Raw genomic sequence first — 18,467 nt, 5'->3', positions numbered from 1 at the left:
TAATCAAAAAGAACGGGATTTAACCACAAAACCTTTGCAACAGAAAGAGGACGGTCAGTAGTATAAGCTACAAAAACTCAGTTTTTCAAAAACTTACTATGAACTAATCATTTTATTAGTGGTCAAAGCTTGACTTATTTACTACTATAACTTTTTTGTCTTTAAATTAGGATTCTGTTGGCCATACTCCCAAAATTATTATACAGATTTAATGCAATCCCGATCAAAATACCATTAGCATACCTCGCAGATCTAGAAAAAACATTCCTAAAATTCATCTAGAACCCGAAGAGGTCTGGAATAGCAAAAGCAATCCTGGGAAACGGAGGAAAGGCAGGAGGCATCACAATCCCTGACTTGAAATTATACCATTAAGCTGCTGTGATAAAATCAGCATAGTCCTGGCAAAAAACAGACCTGAGGATCAGTGGAACAGTTAGAAGATGCAGATACAACTACAGACACACTCAATCACCTTATCTTTGACAAAGGGGCCAAACGTGTTCACTGGAAGAAAGAGAGCCTCATCAATAAATGGTGCTGGAAAAACTGGCTTTCCACATACTGAAGACCAAAACTAGACCCATGTCTATCACCGTGCATTAAACTAAAGTCAGAATAGATCAAAGATCTAAATATTAAAACAGAAACACTAAATCTGGAAGAGAAAGTAGGTAGAAATCTTGAAAGCATAGGGGTAGGCAGAGAGTTCATGAACAAAAACCAAACTGCATGAGAAATATTTCAAAGAATCAACAACTGGGATCTCATTGAAAAGCTTTTGTACTTCAAAACAAATCAGCAACAGAGTGAAAAGAAAGCCCACAAATTGGGAAAAAAATTTAGCCAACTGTCCCTCAAAAGGCCTTTATCTAGAACATATAAAGAATTTTTAAAAATCAAACCCCCAAAATTCAAAGACCCAATCAAAAAATGGGCATCTGAGATGAATATACCCTTCTCAGATGAAGAAATAGAAATTGCAAATAAATACATGAAAAAATGTTCACATCATTGGTCATCTAAGAGATGCAAACTAAAACAACACTGAGATATCAACTCACCTCAGGAAGAATCGCTGTCATCAAGAAATCAGTAACAAATGCGGGGGGGCTGTGGGGAAAAAACCCTTCTTCACTGTTGGTGGGAGTGTAGACTGGTACAGCCACTGTTGAAATCAGTATGGAGATTCCTCAAAAACCTAGGATTAGAGGTCCCATTTGACCCAACTATTCCCCTTCGGGGTATCTTCCCAGAAGAGTTGGGTTTTTTTGGTTTTTTTTTTGTTTTCCCAGAAGAGTTGAAAAATTATACCACAGTGATATATGTGCATCCATGTTTATAGTAGCACAATTTGTAAAAGCTAAATCTTGGAAACAACCCAAATGCCCATGAATACAGGAATGGATAAAAAAGATGTATTTTTACGCGGTGGAGTACTACTCAGCTATAAAGATAAACTCGAGGCTTTTATAGGTAAATGGATGTAACTAGAGACCATACTCAAGTGAAAAAAGACCGTCATGTGTAAACATCGTATTGTCTCCCTGGTGTAAGAATCTGAAAGAACAAATCAAGATCCAAAATGTACAATAGACATTGTGAAAGGGGAAGAAACTGCTCATAAAGGAAAGAATAACTGGAATGGGGGAAAGGAGAAAAGAAGGAAGGAATATATATATAACTAAATATATATTATATACACATATAATTATAACAAACAATGTATAGATATATATCAATGTATTGTATATTGTTTTGTATATTATATATGTACAAGATAGCTAAGATAATTGTACTACTAATTTCTATTAGTTTATTGAAAGAAACAGTGTTTATATTGTTCAATCAATCTTACATGCCTATATCTGGTAATCTTAGAAACTACTTTAAAGATAACTATATGCAATATAATAGCCATTGTTAATTTCCTAAATAAATTAAGATTCTGTATTTCATTAGTAAACTTGACCACTAGGCAATGGCTAAATCCATTTTATTTTGGTTTTTTATTGTATTCATTTTTATTTATTTATTTATTTATTTTTGTCTTTTTGAGACAGGGTCTCTCTGTGCAGTTCAGGCTGGCCTTGAACTCACTTTGTATCCCAGGCGGGGCTCTCACTCGCAACAGTCCTCCTGCCTCAGCCTCCCAAGTGCTGAGATTACAGATGTGCACCACTGTACCCAGCTTAAATCCATTTGAAATCACAGTCATAATGAGATTGCTTCTTGTATCACTAAGGAAATAATATTTTATTATGATTACTGAAATTATTTGACATATATTAGAAAGGGATCTGGAACTGTTGGGTTTTTGCCTTGATTTAGGGCAGAAGTGAAGAACAATTACGTAAAAACCACCTGTATCCTGTCATGACTTGAAAAGACTAGCTACTTTTAAGCTTCATGGTATTAAATCTTGAGAAGAAAAGTTAAACTATTTAAAGCATTATAGGACAGCATTAATGTGTTCCTGAATTATTCTTTCATATTACAGAAATAAAGCTTTACTTCTGAAGCTAAGAATAATTATGGTGGTTCTACATAGTGTGCTATAGTGAAAGTGCGTTTCCGGGCCCTTTGGAAAACATCCCTTGCCCTGGGTCTTTGCTCTGTGGTTCTGTATCCATATTTCTCTCAGTTCCTTCTCTGGTAAGGCTGTACATACTATTGTAATGTCTGCTTCCTTTTACAGAGTAGTAGGGCAGGTAACCTACAGTGGCTTTATCACTGCACCAGGGAAAAGGTAAAGTAAACACAAAAATCAGAGTTATGCAGATACATATACAGGATTTTATTACCACCAATTTTTAATTTTTTGAAATGTTATTTAGGTCCTGGGGATTGTACATGCTAAGCACAGACTGTACTACTGAGGCACACCCCAGTCTTTGAAATTTTATGTAACAGCTAGATAGCAGCTGTATGCATTCTCTAATTCATTTGCCTTAGCTGGTAGAAAATGAGAAACATTTCTAGAGGACTTGGAATTAATAGATTTTACATTTCTTACTTAGGATATTGGAGAAGTTGCTTTTTTTAAGAAGAGACTTTCGTTATCAAAAAGAGGTCAAATCTGATATTTATCTCAGTTACTTAAAACTCAGTAGCCATGCACACTTAAAACTGAGGCATTTTATTTGCTAGTCTTGATCGTGTTTCACCATGCAGTCACTCATATTTGCTGATTCATCTCTGTCATTTTCTAAATCTTTTCAATAGGTTGTGAATCTGAGAAAGAGGTCAGAGTTATTTGCCCTCTCTGAAAAAACAGTGCACACTTTACATTTTTTTAAGGAAAAAATGTAAAATCTTTTCAGATTTAAGGGAAACCAAAAGTATAGTGTGTGAAGCGTGAAGCTAAGGGGCTCTTTAATTTTTAGGATGCATCCAGCCCTCCTGGTTCTTCATGTTTCTTCAAGTTATAAGATGTTTCAAATGTTACATGTGAAGTTATTTTTCACTTCGGAACTTTGATCATGTCACTGTTATTTCTGGCTTTTGGATTTGTTGCCTTCAGATAATTTATGAAGAGAGCTGTGATGTGTTGTCTTTTACCAGTTCTTCTCTTACCTGCTGACTGCATATGTTCTGTTCTGTACACTCTGTTTACTAGCTTGTTCTGGACAGATATAGACAGAACAGACACTTGTTCTCAGCAAGCTTCATCGTCCAGGGGGACGTCTTCCAGTTTATGCACTGTCTAGTGTGTAGGTCGGGTGATCACGTTCTCATGGCCTTAAGAGCCTATCGATAGAGTCACAGGAACTTCATTAATACTGGTAAGAATATACACTATCCATATAAAGTTTTACAAAAATTTAAAATGAAAAAAAATCTGAACAAGAGCCTATAGATACTTAGAAACTAGTTTTAAACTAAATGAAGTGATGAAGTCCATCACTTCCCTCTCTTCTGCTCTCTTCCCAGAATCTAATTAGAATTATTTTCTTGATTATAAAGACTCACCAGATAAGTTTTAAAAGAGAAAGGTGACCCAGGACTCAGACGCTGCCTACTCTTGAAGTATGTATGTGACAACTTATAAACTGCAGTATTAATTGGTTTTGTTTCTCATATAAAGTTTTTTTTAAAATGTAACAGTCAGAATAAGGGCTTTTTCTTTAACATGTGCGCAAAGAAATTCATATTTGCTGCAGACCTCACAGTTGCATGAGCACAAACTTCTCCTAACTTGGTATTTTGATTCACTGACAGTTTATACTGCTGCTTTCCTGTTGAGGTGTGGAACTCACATTTCCTCAGTGGACACCAACTACTGGAAAAGACATAAGAGGGTAGAGACCGTTTGAAGGAGTGGTTGCTAGTGGTAGCAACTGGAGTTGTAAAGTGACAAATTGTTAACTTTTTTTTTTTTTTTTTTTTTTTTGGTTTTTCTTCTGGTACCGGGAATCAAACTCACAACCTTGCACTTGCCAGGCAGGCGCTGTGCCACTGAGCTAAATCCCCAGCCCTGGAATTATTATAACTTCCATTATTAAGATATCTTCAGAAATTACCAATTGAGAGCATGGATGTAGAATAAAGTAGAAATGCATAGGAAGTTCCAGCAAATCTTTTCCAGGTCTTAAATGTTTTGCTCTACATTTGTACATAACAGATACAAAGCAGAGCTTTGCTTGAACAATAAATTAATTGCCAAAATACTATGTATGTAACCCTATTTCTGCATTACTACTTGTGTTGTGCGATTATACTATGTAATCTACAATTTATAAACAAAATATTAGATGACCTGTATCTTGGTACCTTTGCCAGTATATTGCCTGTTTTGGTAAAATAGGCAATCTCCTGCTCATTTCTTACAAATACATTTTCATAGCAAAATTTTATGGTAGGAATGCTGTATTTGAGTCTATGAACTCTAAGATGAAGCTACAAAAATCCATGAAAAGCTGAACTAGCCATGGTAGGAGGCCTGAAATCCATCAGATCGTTCATTCAGATTTACAGGAGAGGGGGGACAGCTGGTGTAATCCAGTTTCAGAGCATTCTGTTTCTGAGATTCCATGGTTTCTATGCCAAGCAAAAAATAAGGCAATACCCTTTGGTACAGTTAACTCAGCCGCCACCTGTTGGTGGCTTTACCTCTGTCCCCCTTTTGAAGACATGTTTGAAATACTGAAATAGTTACCAGTATGCAGTAATTTGTGTTATAATAAGAGGAAATAAAAAGTCTTTATCGCTGTTTATTTGTGTACTGCAGTGAAATTTCACATGGCAGAGTACACATCGAAAGATGTTTTAATTATTCATAAGGTTTAAAATATATGGACATAAAAGCCAGACTCACGTATTGGTTCTAGGGCTGTAATCTATTTTTAAATTGTTTCTTAGTATCACACTTTCGGGGGGAGAAGATGAAGGGGCTAAGAAAGAGCTAAAATGTGTTACGGCGTACATGTACCAACGCCCCGTGATGAATGTAATCATTATGTACTACAAAATGTGCTCGTGAAAATTAAAAATAAAAAAATGCATCACACTTTGAGTTTGGAATTCTCATTCACAAAGATCCATTCATTTATGCCATACTTTTTAAAAACCAATTCAACAATGTTAACTATGTACTACACACTTGGAATACAGAGAAAAAAGACTCTTCTGTTCTTGAGTGATTGTGTGGAGAGGGGCAGATCATTTCGGTAGAGGGCCATTATGAGATTTGATAAAAATATTCTCATATTTTATATGCTCAGTAGGAGACTCCTTGCCCAAATGGGGTACTGTAGGAAGGACTCCTTAAGGAGGTAACTACCAAAATTAACTCTTGAGAAATAAATTACCCAAAAAATAACTACATTACATGCTTAGCTTTGAGAAGTGCTTTCGTTGCAATCAGGAGCGAGTCCAGGGGTTCCCTTTTCTAGAGAGGTTCACTGAAGTTGACCAAAGGCCGAGTGAGTGTCAGCTCTGAGAACCCAGAAACAATCCAGCTCTCTCTTAGAGGGGCAGTGATCAGCTTGCCTTTAAGGTTAAGGTTGCTATTTTAAGTAAGTTCAGTATTTGTCTTGTGCAAAGACTAATTCATTAAAACCACTGTCGATGGAATTTTGAAAGGAAATACAATGTTTTTAATAATAAATTGTAATCCGCCCCTGTAGTCAAACTTTCATTATCCATTTACCTGAAGATTTTTTTGAAGTTTTGTTCTGTTACTGTTTGGGATAAAATTCCCATTTATGTGCAGGCAGTGTGTACTAAAAATTCAGTCTTTAACCAAATTGTGTGTAGTTAATGTAGAGTAGGGCTTGAGCTTGGTAGTAAAGGGGCAAAGTGCTTTAAAAAGCCACTTCCATTGTGCATGTCCTCTAAGCTGAGGGAACAGATGGCGGTGATAGCCATTTGCTGGAGGTGGGGATGTGCTGCCTGAGCGGGCCACAGAGAATGCGGAGCCTGGGGCAAGTGGGGCGGAACAATCCGTGAGTAAATCACTTTCCTTCCGCGGTCCCCAGCTGTGATCTCACAGCCACAGACTGCAGCTGTTCCCCAAGAAGGGCCGGGAGGAAGGAGGAAGGGATCCTTTAATCCCCGCTTCTTTCCTTCGTCCTGAGTCGTGGACTGTGGGATACGGTATCCTTAATGTCGTTATCCCTGGTGACAGCCTCTGTTTCTCTGCTAGTCCTTACTCTGGCTTCCTTAAAGTTTTGCTTCCCGAGATCTTTCCACATGAGTGTAAGGTTCCAGAAGTGAGGGCAGAGCTTCCATCGCAGGAATTTCTTGTCCCTGCTCTGCATCTACTTCTCCGCTGCCCAAAGGGGAGAATGAGCACAATTCAGATAAATCTGATCATTTTAATAAAGTTAGTAAACCTGTTACTAGTTTCTACTTAAGTTTAATTGTAGAACCTTGAAAGATAGTAGCCTGGTGCATATCTCCCTGTGACAAGTAGGAAGGCAACGTTATGGTTGATAAACAACATGAAAAAGATCTCAGAATTTGAAATTTATCCTTGTGGAATACGCATTTACTCAACACTGCCTTTTTCATGCCTCTGTTCTAACAGCACCTTCTGTTATGCCTGTCCCCGCTAGGAAGTGAATTCAGTTCATCACTTCATCTCCGTGTAGTGCTTGGCTGTAGAAGACGTGTTTATCAAATAAGTTGATGTTAAATAATTGCAGTGGGTGTGGTGGCACATGCCTGTAATCCCAGCACTCGGGGAGGCTGAGGATCTCAAGTTCAAGCCCAGTCAGGCAATTCAGTCACTTGGCGAGACCTTGTCTGAAAAGTGAAGGGGGCTGAGGGAGCTGGGAATGTAGCTCTCTGCAGAGGCTCTGGCTTCAGTCCCCGGTCTTGCAAAGAAAGAAAATTGTAGAAAGAGTTCACAAAATAGCATTTACCTTCTCCTGTATAGGGAAATAAGCCAAAGAAACTCAATCGTGCCTTTAAAAAACGTTCCTCAGTTAAGGTTGTAATGAATGATACTCATAAACTTTAGAGAGAGGTTGAGATTTTAAATTAAAGGTCTAGTGCCTGTCTTTTGTCTTATTTCTCCCTCATCCCTTCCTCCCCTTCACCCCTTGTAATTATTGAAACAATTTAAACTTCTCATTTTTAGTATAAACAATAATATATATAGTTGTGATGTACCTCCTGGAAGACTATAATGGAAGAAGGGGAAGTGAGTATTCTGCTAAGGAATTTAGGAAAAAGAAAGCAATTACTAAAAGACCAGATGCTTGTTTCTTTATTCATCAGACTTCCCTGACAGTCATCTCTTATCTAGACAGAAATCTGTGAGGCTTTTCAAAAGTTACATATATGTATATAAAAGCATACATCATTTCATCTTACCGTGCTATCTAAAGAAAACCATCCTCTTTTCCAGTCTCTGCAGAGAAGTGTATCTAAGTCAGCATATCTGGATCTGACAGCATTGAGAAGGCCAAGAGGAGTTCTCGGAGCTTCCAGGTTTCCCAGAACGGTTTTTATCTCCTTGGCTAATAATCTTTCGTTTTGTAAAATTTATCTCGAGGCACAGCCTGTTACACTGAATGTTTCTAATTCAGTCTGGCAGTGCTTTGTTTCATATACAATTAAAATCTCTCTAGTTCTGAACAAAGTGGAAAAATTTTGTCTAATGAGTGAAAGTTTCCAATTGTAAAGTTTTCCACTCTCAGTCACACCACAAAAAGTTCAAGGACAACAGTGCAGTTAAATTTTATCCAGGTTATGATAGATTCCAAAATAAAGGCCCAGATGAGTGGGTCTTGCTCTATTTTGTCTAACGCAGTGAGTGTGTGCGTTGGACATTTTGAAAACAGTAACACTGTAAGGAAGGCCCTTTTCCCCCTCACTTTCTTCCTGAGAGATGCAGAAGCCAAAGAATGTTCAACAAAGAACAGAGAACTGACTTTTTCCAGTTTGTCACTTCGTGGATAAAAAGGAGAGACAGAATGGTGAAGCACCTGTTGCTTTAAAGGCAATAAACTGGTGAAATGTTTTAACAGAAGTCATCAGCTTTCAAAGATCTCTTTTATCCAGTTCACATCACTCACTGCTCTTAATTCCTTTGTCACATTTTTTACTGCATTACAAGTAATCCTTGAAATCCATGGAGCATTTTATAGATAACTAGAACCATGTGCATGGTTCTCACATGTTCGTGTAGCCTCAGAGCCCAAGGCTTCCCCTGTTCCTCCTCTCCCGGGCGTTTAGTATGAGACATGCAGACATCCTGATAACAGCAGTTCATCCCCCACTCCGCTTTCCACCGACGAAGGTTCTAAATGCAGTACTGGAGAGCGGTTTAGGATCACAACCACCAGCAGCCCTCAGTGGCTCTTTGATCTCCAGGCTGCACTCCCTACCCTTCCTCTTCCTGAGGAGCCAGTTCCTCAGCAGCTGCTCCCATGCCAGTCCACGGCTTATTTATATGTAACTGTATACACTGCCCAGCAGAGTAGATTTGGAGGAGTATCAGGAAATCTTGTTCAGATAAAGTGTTTATTCCACTCCTAGAGTGCTTCTGTTTATAGTAAACAGGTTGTAGTGAACAAGGGCAAAAAATGCTCTCATTTTTTTAGTCTGAATAACTGTACTATTTTTACTTCCCCTCATAGTATATAAAGGCAATGTATGTCTTTTAAGAGTAATCTAAGAGGTAAATTTTGTCTAATCCTCTGTCTTTTGTTTGTTTCGGTATTAAATGCTTAGAGAACAGTTTTCAGAAGCTTAAATCCAGAAATAAGGGCATCATGCTTCAGACTTTATTTAGAGAGGCTGGGACTGGTAGGGGGTCCCTGTCCTGTAGGGTCGTTCACCCTCGAGGGCTTACACGTAGGACAGTGGCAAGTGAGTAGATGTCTGCTGTCTCTCTCTTTTCCTGAAGCACAGCAGTTACTCACATACTGAGTCTTTAGTGTTTCCCATCCCTGTGAATGCTCTTTTCTATGAATGTGCTTTTCGTCTGCCTTCTATGTGATCTTACAGTCCATACAGTTTTCTGCAATTCTGATGCTAATCTTTACAGTTCCCTTAAAGTTGTGTAAGTTTTACAGTGGTATTTTTTCCTTTTTCTTTTATTTAGCTTTACCAGCTCCCTTTGCAAATACTTCTCTTGTCTTACACATCTTGTCTTTCTCTCTGATGTTCAAGCCCATTGGCTCTTTCATTTTTATAATGTTTCCCAGTTTTTTTGGAAGTCGGTTTTCATTGGCACTTGTTCTCTGTTGCTCTTGGGAGAATTTCACGCAGGGTGCACTGGAGGTTTTAAACAGACTTCTAGCTAACGAGTGCCACTTGCCAGAAGCAGTGTGAAAGAGTACGTCTCCTTTGCCCCTTTCCATCTTGATCGAAGACCTCTTTATTTTTCCATTGAAATATGAGCTGAAGAACAGAGCAGCGAGTGATGGGAATTTGGCCAGGTCACTGTGCGCTGTGGGGAGGCCCGGCAGTACCTCCTGAGCCCGTGTGGTAGCTTTGTAGGCGTGCCCCCGTCACCATCGCTGCAGTGAGCCGCGCTCAGCGCTGCGCAGTGGCCCTGCCCGTGAGGGAGGTCAGAGTTGCTCTCTCCTTCAGCTCCCTGTTCTCCGAAAGAAGAAACTTGTTTTCAATCTGTGTGTGCTTTCATAGTTTGGTCCAAATTTTCAGTCCCAGAAGATCCTCTAGAACAAATGTAAAGCTTCATCATGGCTGTGTAGTTCTTGGTTTTGTTTGTTTGTTTTTTTATTTTTCTTTCGGTACCAGGAATCGAGCTCACCACCTTGCGCTTGCCAGGCAGGCGCTTTGCCGCTGAGCTAAATCCCCAGCCCCTAGTTCTTGGTTTTGGTAGTGTTTGTTTTGTTAAGTTGGGAAAGATTTTAAGAACTCATTCACTTACTGCTCTCTTACAAACTTGCCAACTTTTTTAAATGACCTTGTTATTTAATTAAAAGTCAATTCTCCAGGAAAGTATGTCATGCTTTTTTAAAAAGAAAGTACCATAAAAGAGGTGGCCAAATTTTATTTCCAAATGAATTCTTATATAAATTGAGAGCAAAAGCGAAATCCAAGAGTATAGTAAAAAAAAAACCTTAAAACTTGGCTTATGCAGCAGATATACCTAAAGGTGCTAACTTCGTCTAGTGCTGATGTATTTTCCGTAGCCTTAAAACAGTCCTTGGCATTTACAAAGAGTAGATATGAGATGTAAATTTGTAATGAAATTTATGTCCTAAATAAACTGCTTTATAGGTTCCCATAGTTTTAATATTTTTAAGTTATTGATTTAAACCTAGGAGATAATAAGTCACATTTTTCTTCCAGTCCTGAAGTCCCCGAATCTTCGCGTTAGCACACTGGAGCGTTACTCATATAGATGCTTTTCCTGTGGCGCTTCATTGTGACTAAGAATGAACTTGCGGTTAGTTCTTTAAAAAGTGTATGTGATACTATTGGAAGGGTGAAAGCATTTTTGCATCTTGTGTTTTAATTTTGTTTTAAGTGTAACAGTATTTATGACAATCCCAAACTGTATCGACTTATACTTTTCTCAAAGACATTCTGTTTTTACTCACAGTTCTAATAATTTTCACTTTATATAAACATAGCTGTGGTATTTTTCTATAACATACATTCCACAAAGTACTTTACATGTCTAGTAAATCAGACAGTAATGCTGACTTTGCACAGTCTCGGCAGACTATGAGGTATGCCATGTCAAGTAATCTTACAGATAACTAAAATTGCCCTTGTAAGCAAGAAAACAGTTTTTCTTATGAAAGATTTAATTAAAACTGTTGCACTATTATTTCACATTTCCCTGCAGTTGAGCAGAATATTCTCAGTATACCATAATTAGTTTCTTAGTGACTGAAGATCACGATGAACATTACCTAGGGGTATTATTGCTGGTAACTGTGACTGGTGCAGACCGCTGCGGCCAGCCTGGTTTGTGTTATTCTTTCCCTCAGATGGTTAGCTCTCCTTTCTGCCACTAATGTGCTTGACTGTAGCAAGTGTGTGTTTGTTTTTCAGTGCAACCTGCATTTTAGAAAGACATTTGGGAGCATCTACTAAAAAATACACTATGCTCGGGTAGAAATTAACTATTTCATGCTAATAATGAAGGTTGCAATGAAATTAAAATTTACATAATATCTGTAGTAAAATAGAAATTTTAGAGAAGTTTATAATAAGCACAAGCCAGGAAAAACTTGATAAGATGGACTAACACATAATTCAAAGAGTTGCAGGACTTTATACACGTGGCTTATCTTTAGCTTGTAAAAAAATATTAAATACTCAACACTTCAAATTCAGTTTGAACTCAGAAATTTAAAACATTAACAATTTTGTCATTTCCTGACCAAAGTTAAAGGTGTGCAGTTATATTTTATATAACGGACTGTGAAGCCTGGGCATAGGAATTTCCACTCTTTACCACAAATTGGATATGACATCACTCTGGCTTGTCCTTGTTTTTAAGTGTGAACAGCGGTCTGTCACCCCGCCCTTTGTTTTTATGGATACTCCCCTTAGACTTAACTAGAGTTTGAAGAACCGCTGAAAATCATCTAAGTGTATTCAGTGTCACTGCCTGAATTCCTAATGGCACAGAGAAATTCCTGGAAGATTTGGGACAACTATTTTATTACTGGGAAGCAACTTCCCTTTGTCCTGTTTTGTGGTCAGGCAGTTTACAAGAAGAAAGAGGTAGACTGACAGCTGTCAGCAATTGCATATTGCTAGTTTTGCTTTCCATTTTTGAAAATTAGAGTCATGATGAGAATTTGTAAGTTCTTCGGGAGGAAAAGCTGTGTGTGAAAAGAAGGAGGGAGGGAAAGAAAGGGAGGATTATGAAAGAGAGATGGAGAGAAACCAGTTGGAACTGCAGGTTTTGATAACTCTGGCAGTCAACATTCTACTCCAGCCACAGAACCAAAAATCAAGGCTTCTACCCTTCGTATTCCTGGATTTCTTCTGATCAGACCTGAGGCAGAGGACTAGGGCAGTCGTCCGTGGTCTTCTCCGAAGTAAAGTCTCCAGTCAAAGGAAATCCTGGGATTCCCAGCACACGGTTCAAACTGAGGGGGAAGGACCAGGTCCTCAGTGAGGGAAGAGCGGCAAATGAGCAGCGTTAGGCTGCCTACAGCGTGAAGGTCAGTGTCATATTCACAGGGAAGATCAGGTACAACACAGAGATTACCTGGGGGGTGGGGGTAGGGAGCTTATTTTCATGGGAAGTGAAGGACCTTAGACGTGACACCAGTTTCACTGTCAAAGTTCTGCTAGACATACACATTCGAGCTATTAAAATTTTTTGCAAAAACCTCAGCCAAGCAATTGATGAATAAAAATGCAAGGCAAGTCACAGTGAGATTTAATAGCCTATTGTAAATAAACAGAAAGGTGGGTCAGTTCCTGGGGAGGAGAGAGATGGAGCAGGGATTGGGGCTAATATGAAAGAATTAACGGAAGCACTGCGGCAGATGACTCGCGGGATGGCCACCCAGAAGCCTGCCATCTTGTGTAGTACCTTGGATCAGAGCAAAAATTTGCATGGGGCAGCAGGCCCAGAGTCTCCTAGCCACCTTATTTTGTCTACTGTGTAGTGGATAGGAAACTTCGTTTTCTTCCATGCCCTTTTTTTTCTTTTTTAGATAGGGTCTCACTTCATAGTCCAGGCTCCTGCCTCAGCCTCCCAAGTGCTGGAATTACTGACATGCGCCACAACGCCCAGTTTCTTGCATGGCTTCTAAGACAGAATTTTTTAATCAGCTGAGCCAGACTTCGTGACAGTCTGTATCTCAGCTGACGAAGAGGCAAAAGAAAGAAAGAAATAACCGCTTTCAAGTTAGTGCTTTTGGCCTTTTGTTTTGCTGAGCTAGCCTTTTATGTATCAGGGAGAATCTTGTGAGAGTCTGGCCCGGGGGTCCAGGTAGGGTACTTACCAATACTGTCCTTCCTGTTTCCTTCCAGAGAAACCGGAATTGTTACTCTGTTGTGAGATACCCTGTTTCTGTGCCCCTGATATGTAGTAGTGTCTTAAATATATAATGATTGTTTATAAAATACACTGTCAGTTCTTTTCTCTCCTGTCTATTTCTGCCATGTATCCCCAAATACCATGAACTTGATTGCCCAGATCTCAGAACTGACTTCAGCATAATGCACTCTACAGTTTTTTCCCATCTTGGCAAATGCCTGCCCATGGTTTGAGATCCAGTTCAGATCTGCTCCAGGATGTCTTTCTGACGTCTACAAGGGAGCTGTCCCCTCTCCCTTCTCATAGAATTGTTCTGTATACTGTATCTGTTGGTGCGCTTGCTAATGTCACAATAATCACCCTGGTAATAGCTAACCTTCTGCACCCTTTAATGTGCTCAGCATTATGCTAAGGGTTTTATGTGTACTATTTCATTGAAGCTCATGAAAAAATTTTCTTTAAACCTTGAGATATTATTTTCTCCATTCTACTGATTAGTGAACAAAAAGATAAAATGCCCAAGTGACAGAGCTGGGGTTTAAACCTGAGCAGTTCGATTCCAGTTTACTCACTTTTCACATGAGTCAGCCGAGACACACCAAATCATTGGTCCAAGATCGTATACACAGTAAGTGATAGAGCTGGAATTTAAATCCCAAGTGACTTGATCCCACACTTAGGGCTTTAACTATTTATTTGCTGTCCATCTCTGCCTTCTGTATATCCTTTAAGGCTGAGAACTCCTAGTATCCATCTAATCATCCCCAGAAAAATGATTCATAGTAGGTTCTTAAATGTTTGAGGACAGATTAGTGAATTTTTCTGCCTGATAATGTAGCGGTACTAATGTAGCATTAACCACTTACTGGTTCAATTATTTGAATACAGGATGACCAAATATTGTATATTTTTTGTTAGTTTTGTAAGGTAAAATATCAAAATGACAGTTTTATCTGGTTTACTCAGTTCTTCTCTGCATGGTTTATCGGTTGATATCATACTGTGCTATCACTTGTGTTATCCTTTCAGGCTCTCCATCTTCATCGGCCATTACAGGCCTTAGTAGGGATTAGTGGCACATGGAGGTTCACTTAATATGAGTCCACTGCTCATCTCCAGCCAAGGAAGCTGGGCCTTGGACAGACTTACAAGTAAACATGAAAAGCCCACTGGTTAATTTAAGTCCTGCTTAGGGCTGCTTCATAGTGGTCCCCATCACTACATGATAAATATAACAAAATTGTGTTGGCTCGTCAACTTTGAAAGGCTCAAAACAGCACTTTTTACCCCCTTTACATAAATTTTCTTATAGCAGAGATTCATATCGCGTACATCCTAATTACTTTAGATTTTCCTGAGCTCAGGAAATAAGGAAGACTGTAGCATTTAGGGAGTGACCAACACTTAGCCCAGAACCTAAAGGATGACTAGTTCTGGTTCTGCTCTTTCTTATTTATTACCTGAAGTCTGCCATAAAGCCTACTCTTTTCATGCCTGCACACTGCTTTTTCTGCTTTTCTAATTTGAATAACTCTTACAGGAGCTGATGTTGGAAAATGGTTGTAGGAAGGTTGAGGCCATACTGTGCTGTCACTTAATTCACTGTGTTAAGGTAGGCAGGCGGGTTAACCTTAACAAGTCTTTGTTTCTTTTGTAACATGAGAAGGGTGTAAGATGTGTTAAGCACGTGTGTAAAGGTGTTAGCAACCTGACTTGCATATATTACGTATTTATAAACATTAGCTGTTGTTGCTGCTCACTAATACACGGTTGCCCCCTTAACTTACATGTGTTCATTGCTGTGGATGAGGGTGAGAAGGAGGGAAAGCCTGTAGCAGTGCCAGACGGTGACTGGGGCCAGCCCCTGCACATGTGCGAAGAGAAATGGTAGCGTTAGCGTCAGCTGTGGTGATGACCTCCACACATGGCTGGATGCTTAGCAAGCTGCGTGGGAGGCAGGGGAGGGTTAGGGAGGGGGAGGTATCCGTGGTGCTGGCAGTGGGAGCTGAAAGGCTTTGAGAAGAGAGCATAGGTTCATTTACACCAGGGAGCAACGGGAGTTACAAGCTGCATTCCAAACTGAAGTGGGAGGGTTGCAGTAAGATTGTGGGAAGGTTTGTACCACACCACCAGCAGTGGAGGGAGTCCTGCTTCACACAGATGTGGAGGCCGTTGTACTTAAGGAGTCTGCTGGTCTTACAACAGGATGGACCGTTAACTAACTGCATGGAGGTTCAAATTCAGAACCAGTGAATGGGTGCTTTTGTTTCCAAACACACACACACACCTTTTCTTGTTCACTAGAGAAGATACTTAACTGAAAATGAAGGGGCTAGCCGGGCATGGTGGCGCACGCCTGTAATCCCAGCACTCAGGAGGCTGAGGCAGGAGGATCGTTGCGAGTTCAAGACCAGCTACAAAGTGAGCTCAAGACCAGTTTGAACTGCATAGTGAGACCCTGTCTCAAAAAAAACAAAAAAAAAAAAAAATGAAGGGGCTGACAAATGGTTCAACCCAATGAAATGGTACTTCACGGGGCTAGGGATTTAGCTCAGCAGCACAGCGCCTGCCTGGCAAGCGCAAGGTGGTGAGTTCGATTCCCAGGACAAAAAAAAAAAAAGACTGAAATGGTACTTTGCTATACAATTGACTCTTCTCGTGATGTTTCAGAAATGTTACCCTGTGTGAGTTGCAGACGTGGGCATATAGAAAATGATAACCGTGTGATAGGGAAAATTTTAAGGTCTAAACCTCCTGTAAGAAAAAAGGGATGGGGGGAAATCTTTGAAAGTAGTTTTCTTATGTGCTATGTACACACAGTTCAGTATTACTCAGTTATGAGAACGAGGTCCTGTCGTTTGTAGCAAAAGGGACAGAACTTGAAGGTGTTGTGCTGCGTGAAGTAAACCAGCGCAGCATATTTTCTCTCGTGTGGAAGGTAGAACATCAGCCAGAGCTACAGTAGTGATTACCAGAGATTGTGGCAGTGGGGAATGGGAGTAGAATTTGATCAGTGTACACTGTGGGCATGTATGGAAATCTCACACTGACCCCCGTTAATAAGTACAGCGAACGTGTTACTAACAAGTCTTAATGCAGTGTCGTGAAGCTCTCCCGTTTCCTTATAATTCTCTAATTGTAGCTTTTATAGTAAGTTCTTTGATCCACTTTAATTTTTATTTTAAAAAAATGTTTATGTCTGACTAAAAAATCTGTTACTAATGCCTCTGCCCATGTTAACCTTTCATTTCTCTTAATATGTGGATCTTGGCAAATGCTACAACCTTTACTGAGAATTCTCTAACCCACCGGTTTTCTCTGTCCCAGCCATATCTTTCTGTATATTCACTGCCAAAGCATTTAGTACCTTCTAATAGGAATTAATGTTTGTCTTATTTACCACTGTTTTTCTACAGATGTTCGTTAACACTTTGTTAAATAAAATGTGTGTAATTATTTGCCTCATGTATAAAATATTCAGAAAGATTATAAAATTCAGTTTATTGATTCCTAGGATGAGTGTTGACTCATGTAATTAAAACATGACCCTTGAGTTCTCCTTACAGTAATCGTTTAAAGAGAAACAGAAGGGAAGATCTGGAGATGCTGAGGTATAGATCACTGAGATATTATTGAGTACCCTGTATATATCCAGTATTGTGGTAGACACTGTAACAAAATGCAAAATATGAATAAAAGTAAGTGCTCAAGGGTCCCTGTCTAACTCAGGAGAAAGGACAGTAGAATTATTATACTACTAGTAAAAGAACTTAGATCATCCAAAACAGGTCTGTTGAGGGCCTTGAATTTAGAGAGGGTAAGCAACTGGAATTCATAGTTTTCCCCAGCGGTCACTGCAGAGCATCTGTATGTTTAGGGTCGATCATAGGATTTAGTAGTAAGAGTGCGAAGTAGGTGACGTGCCCAGGAAAGGTGTGTGGTGCAAGCGAGACCAAGTGGTACCCTAAGGAAGGACTCCAGGGTGAACACCTGCTGCTGCGTTCCACAGGCAGTGTGTTCTGCCGGGGTGTCTGCACTGAGGTGAACGTCTGTGCCGCCTGTTGTGTCATCTTCCTTCGCTCTGCCTTGCCACAAGCCCAGGCCACTAGGATGGCTTAAGGGATTGAAACCTTTGGGGCAGACATGGGTTTTTAGTCTGGCTCTGCCATATCAGCTTCCGTATCTTACACAATACTGTCAGAGTTACTAAATAGCCTGGTACACTGTTGAATTACCACAGTGCCGAGTGTGTAGTAAGTGCTCAATGAAAGGTTAGCAGTCAAGATTACAGCAGTCAGTCAAGAGCTAAGCCTCACTGCCTGAGATCCAAATGTTTCGCTCATCCTCATTCTTTTAGCACTTTGTATTCATCATTCCTCACCTAGATTCCTGAAAGCAGAGCTGTTGGTCAGATGTGATACTTTCTATCGTTAGGACACCACAAGTGTAGGTCCCGTTGCTTCCCAGTCTTTTTGCTCTTACCTCCATTCTGCCATTTTCTTCCCCTCTGTCACTGAGGTAACATTGGCCCTTCTGCTGTTCCCTGAGCACACCAAGCCTCCAGGGGGATCCCAGACATACTCAGTGCCCTCGTGCCATCTGTGTCCATGTCTCTTAGGAAGATCTCCCCTAACTATCTAATATATTACCCTGAGCCGGGGATATAGCTCAGCAGCACAAGCACCTGCCTGGCAAGCGCAAGGTCCTGAGTTCGAGTCCTGGTACCAAAAAAAAAAAAAACAACCAAGTAACTAATGTATTACCCTGTATCACCTTGTCCTGCTTTGTACTGCTCTGTGACCTTTCTCACTGTCATACTGATACGGCAAGTGAGTTCAATGAGAACGGCATTCACAAGGGACCAACAGAGCAGGAACAAACAAAGCTTTATTGAGCTGGCTGATGGACAGTCTCTTAACCAAGAGCCAGAGAAGGTGTCTGCCCCGACCTGGGTCTCACCTTCAGTTTCAGTACATTTTAGCTTTCCATAGTAACCATTACCTCATTTTTAGGAATCGTGTAAGAATGTCAC

The 18,467-nt window shown here is 39.9% G+C and overlaps 1 protein-coding gene across 1 annotated transcript in view; it reads left to right on the top strand.

Moving 5' to 3' along the window:
• Micu2 (mitochondrial calcium uptake 2) overlaps window positions 1–18,467 on the top strand; it is a 94,076-nt gene that overhangs the window by 12,512 nt on the left and 63,097 nt on the right. The window lies entirely within an intron of this gene.

This window comes from Chinchilla lanigera, unplaced genomic scaffold (assembly GCF_000276665.1).
Source record: "Chinchilla lanigera isolate Chin_1 unplaced genomic scaffold, ChiLan1.0 scaffold00096, whole genome shotgun sequence".
NCBI lineage: Eukaryota > Metazoa > Chordata > Mammalia > Rodentia > Chinchillidae > Chinchilla > Chinchilla lanigera.
The sequence above is the reverse complement of the archived record's forward strand: the minus strand, read 5'-3'. Positions and strand labels throughout refer to the sequence as shown.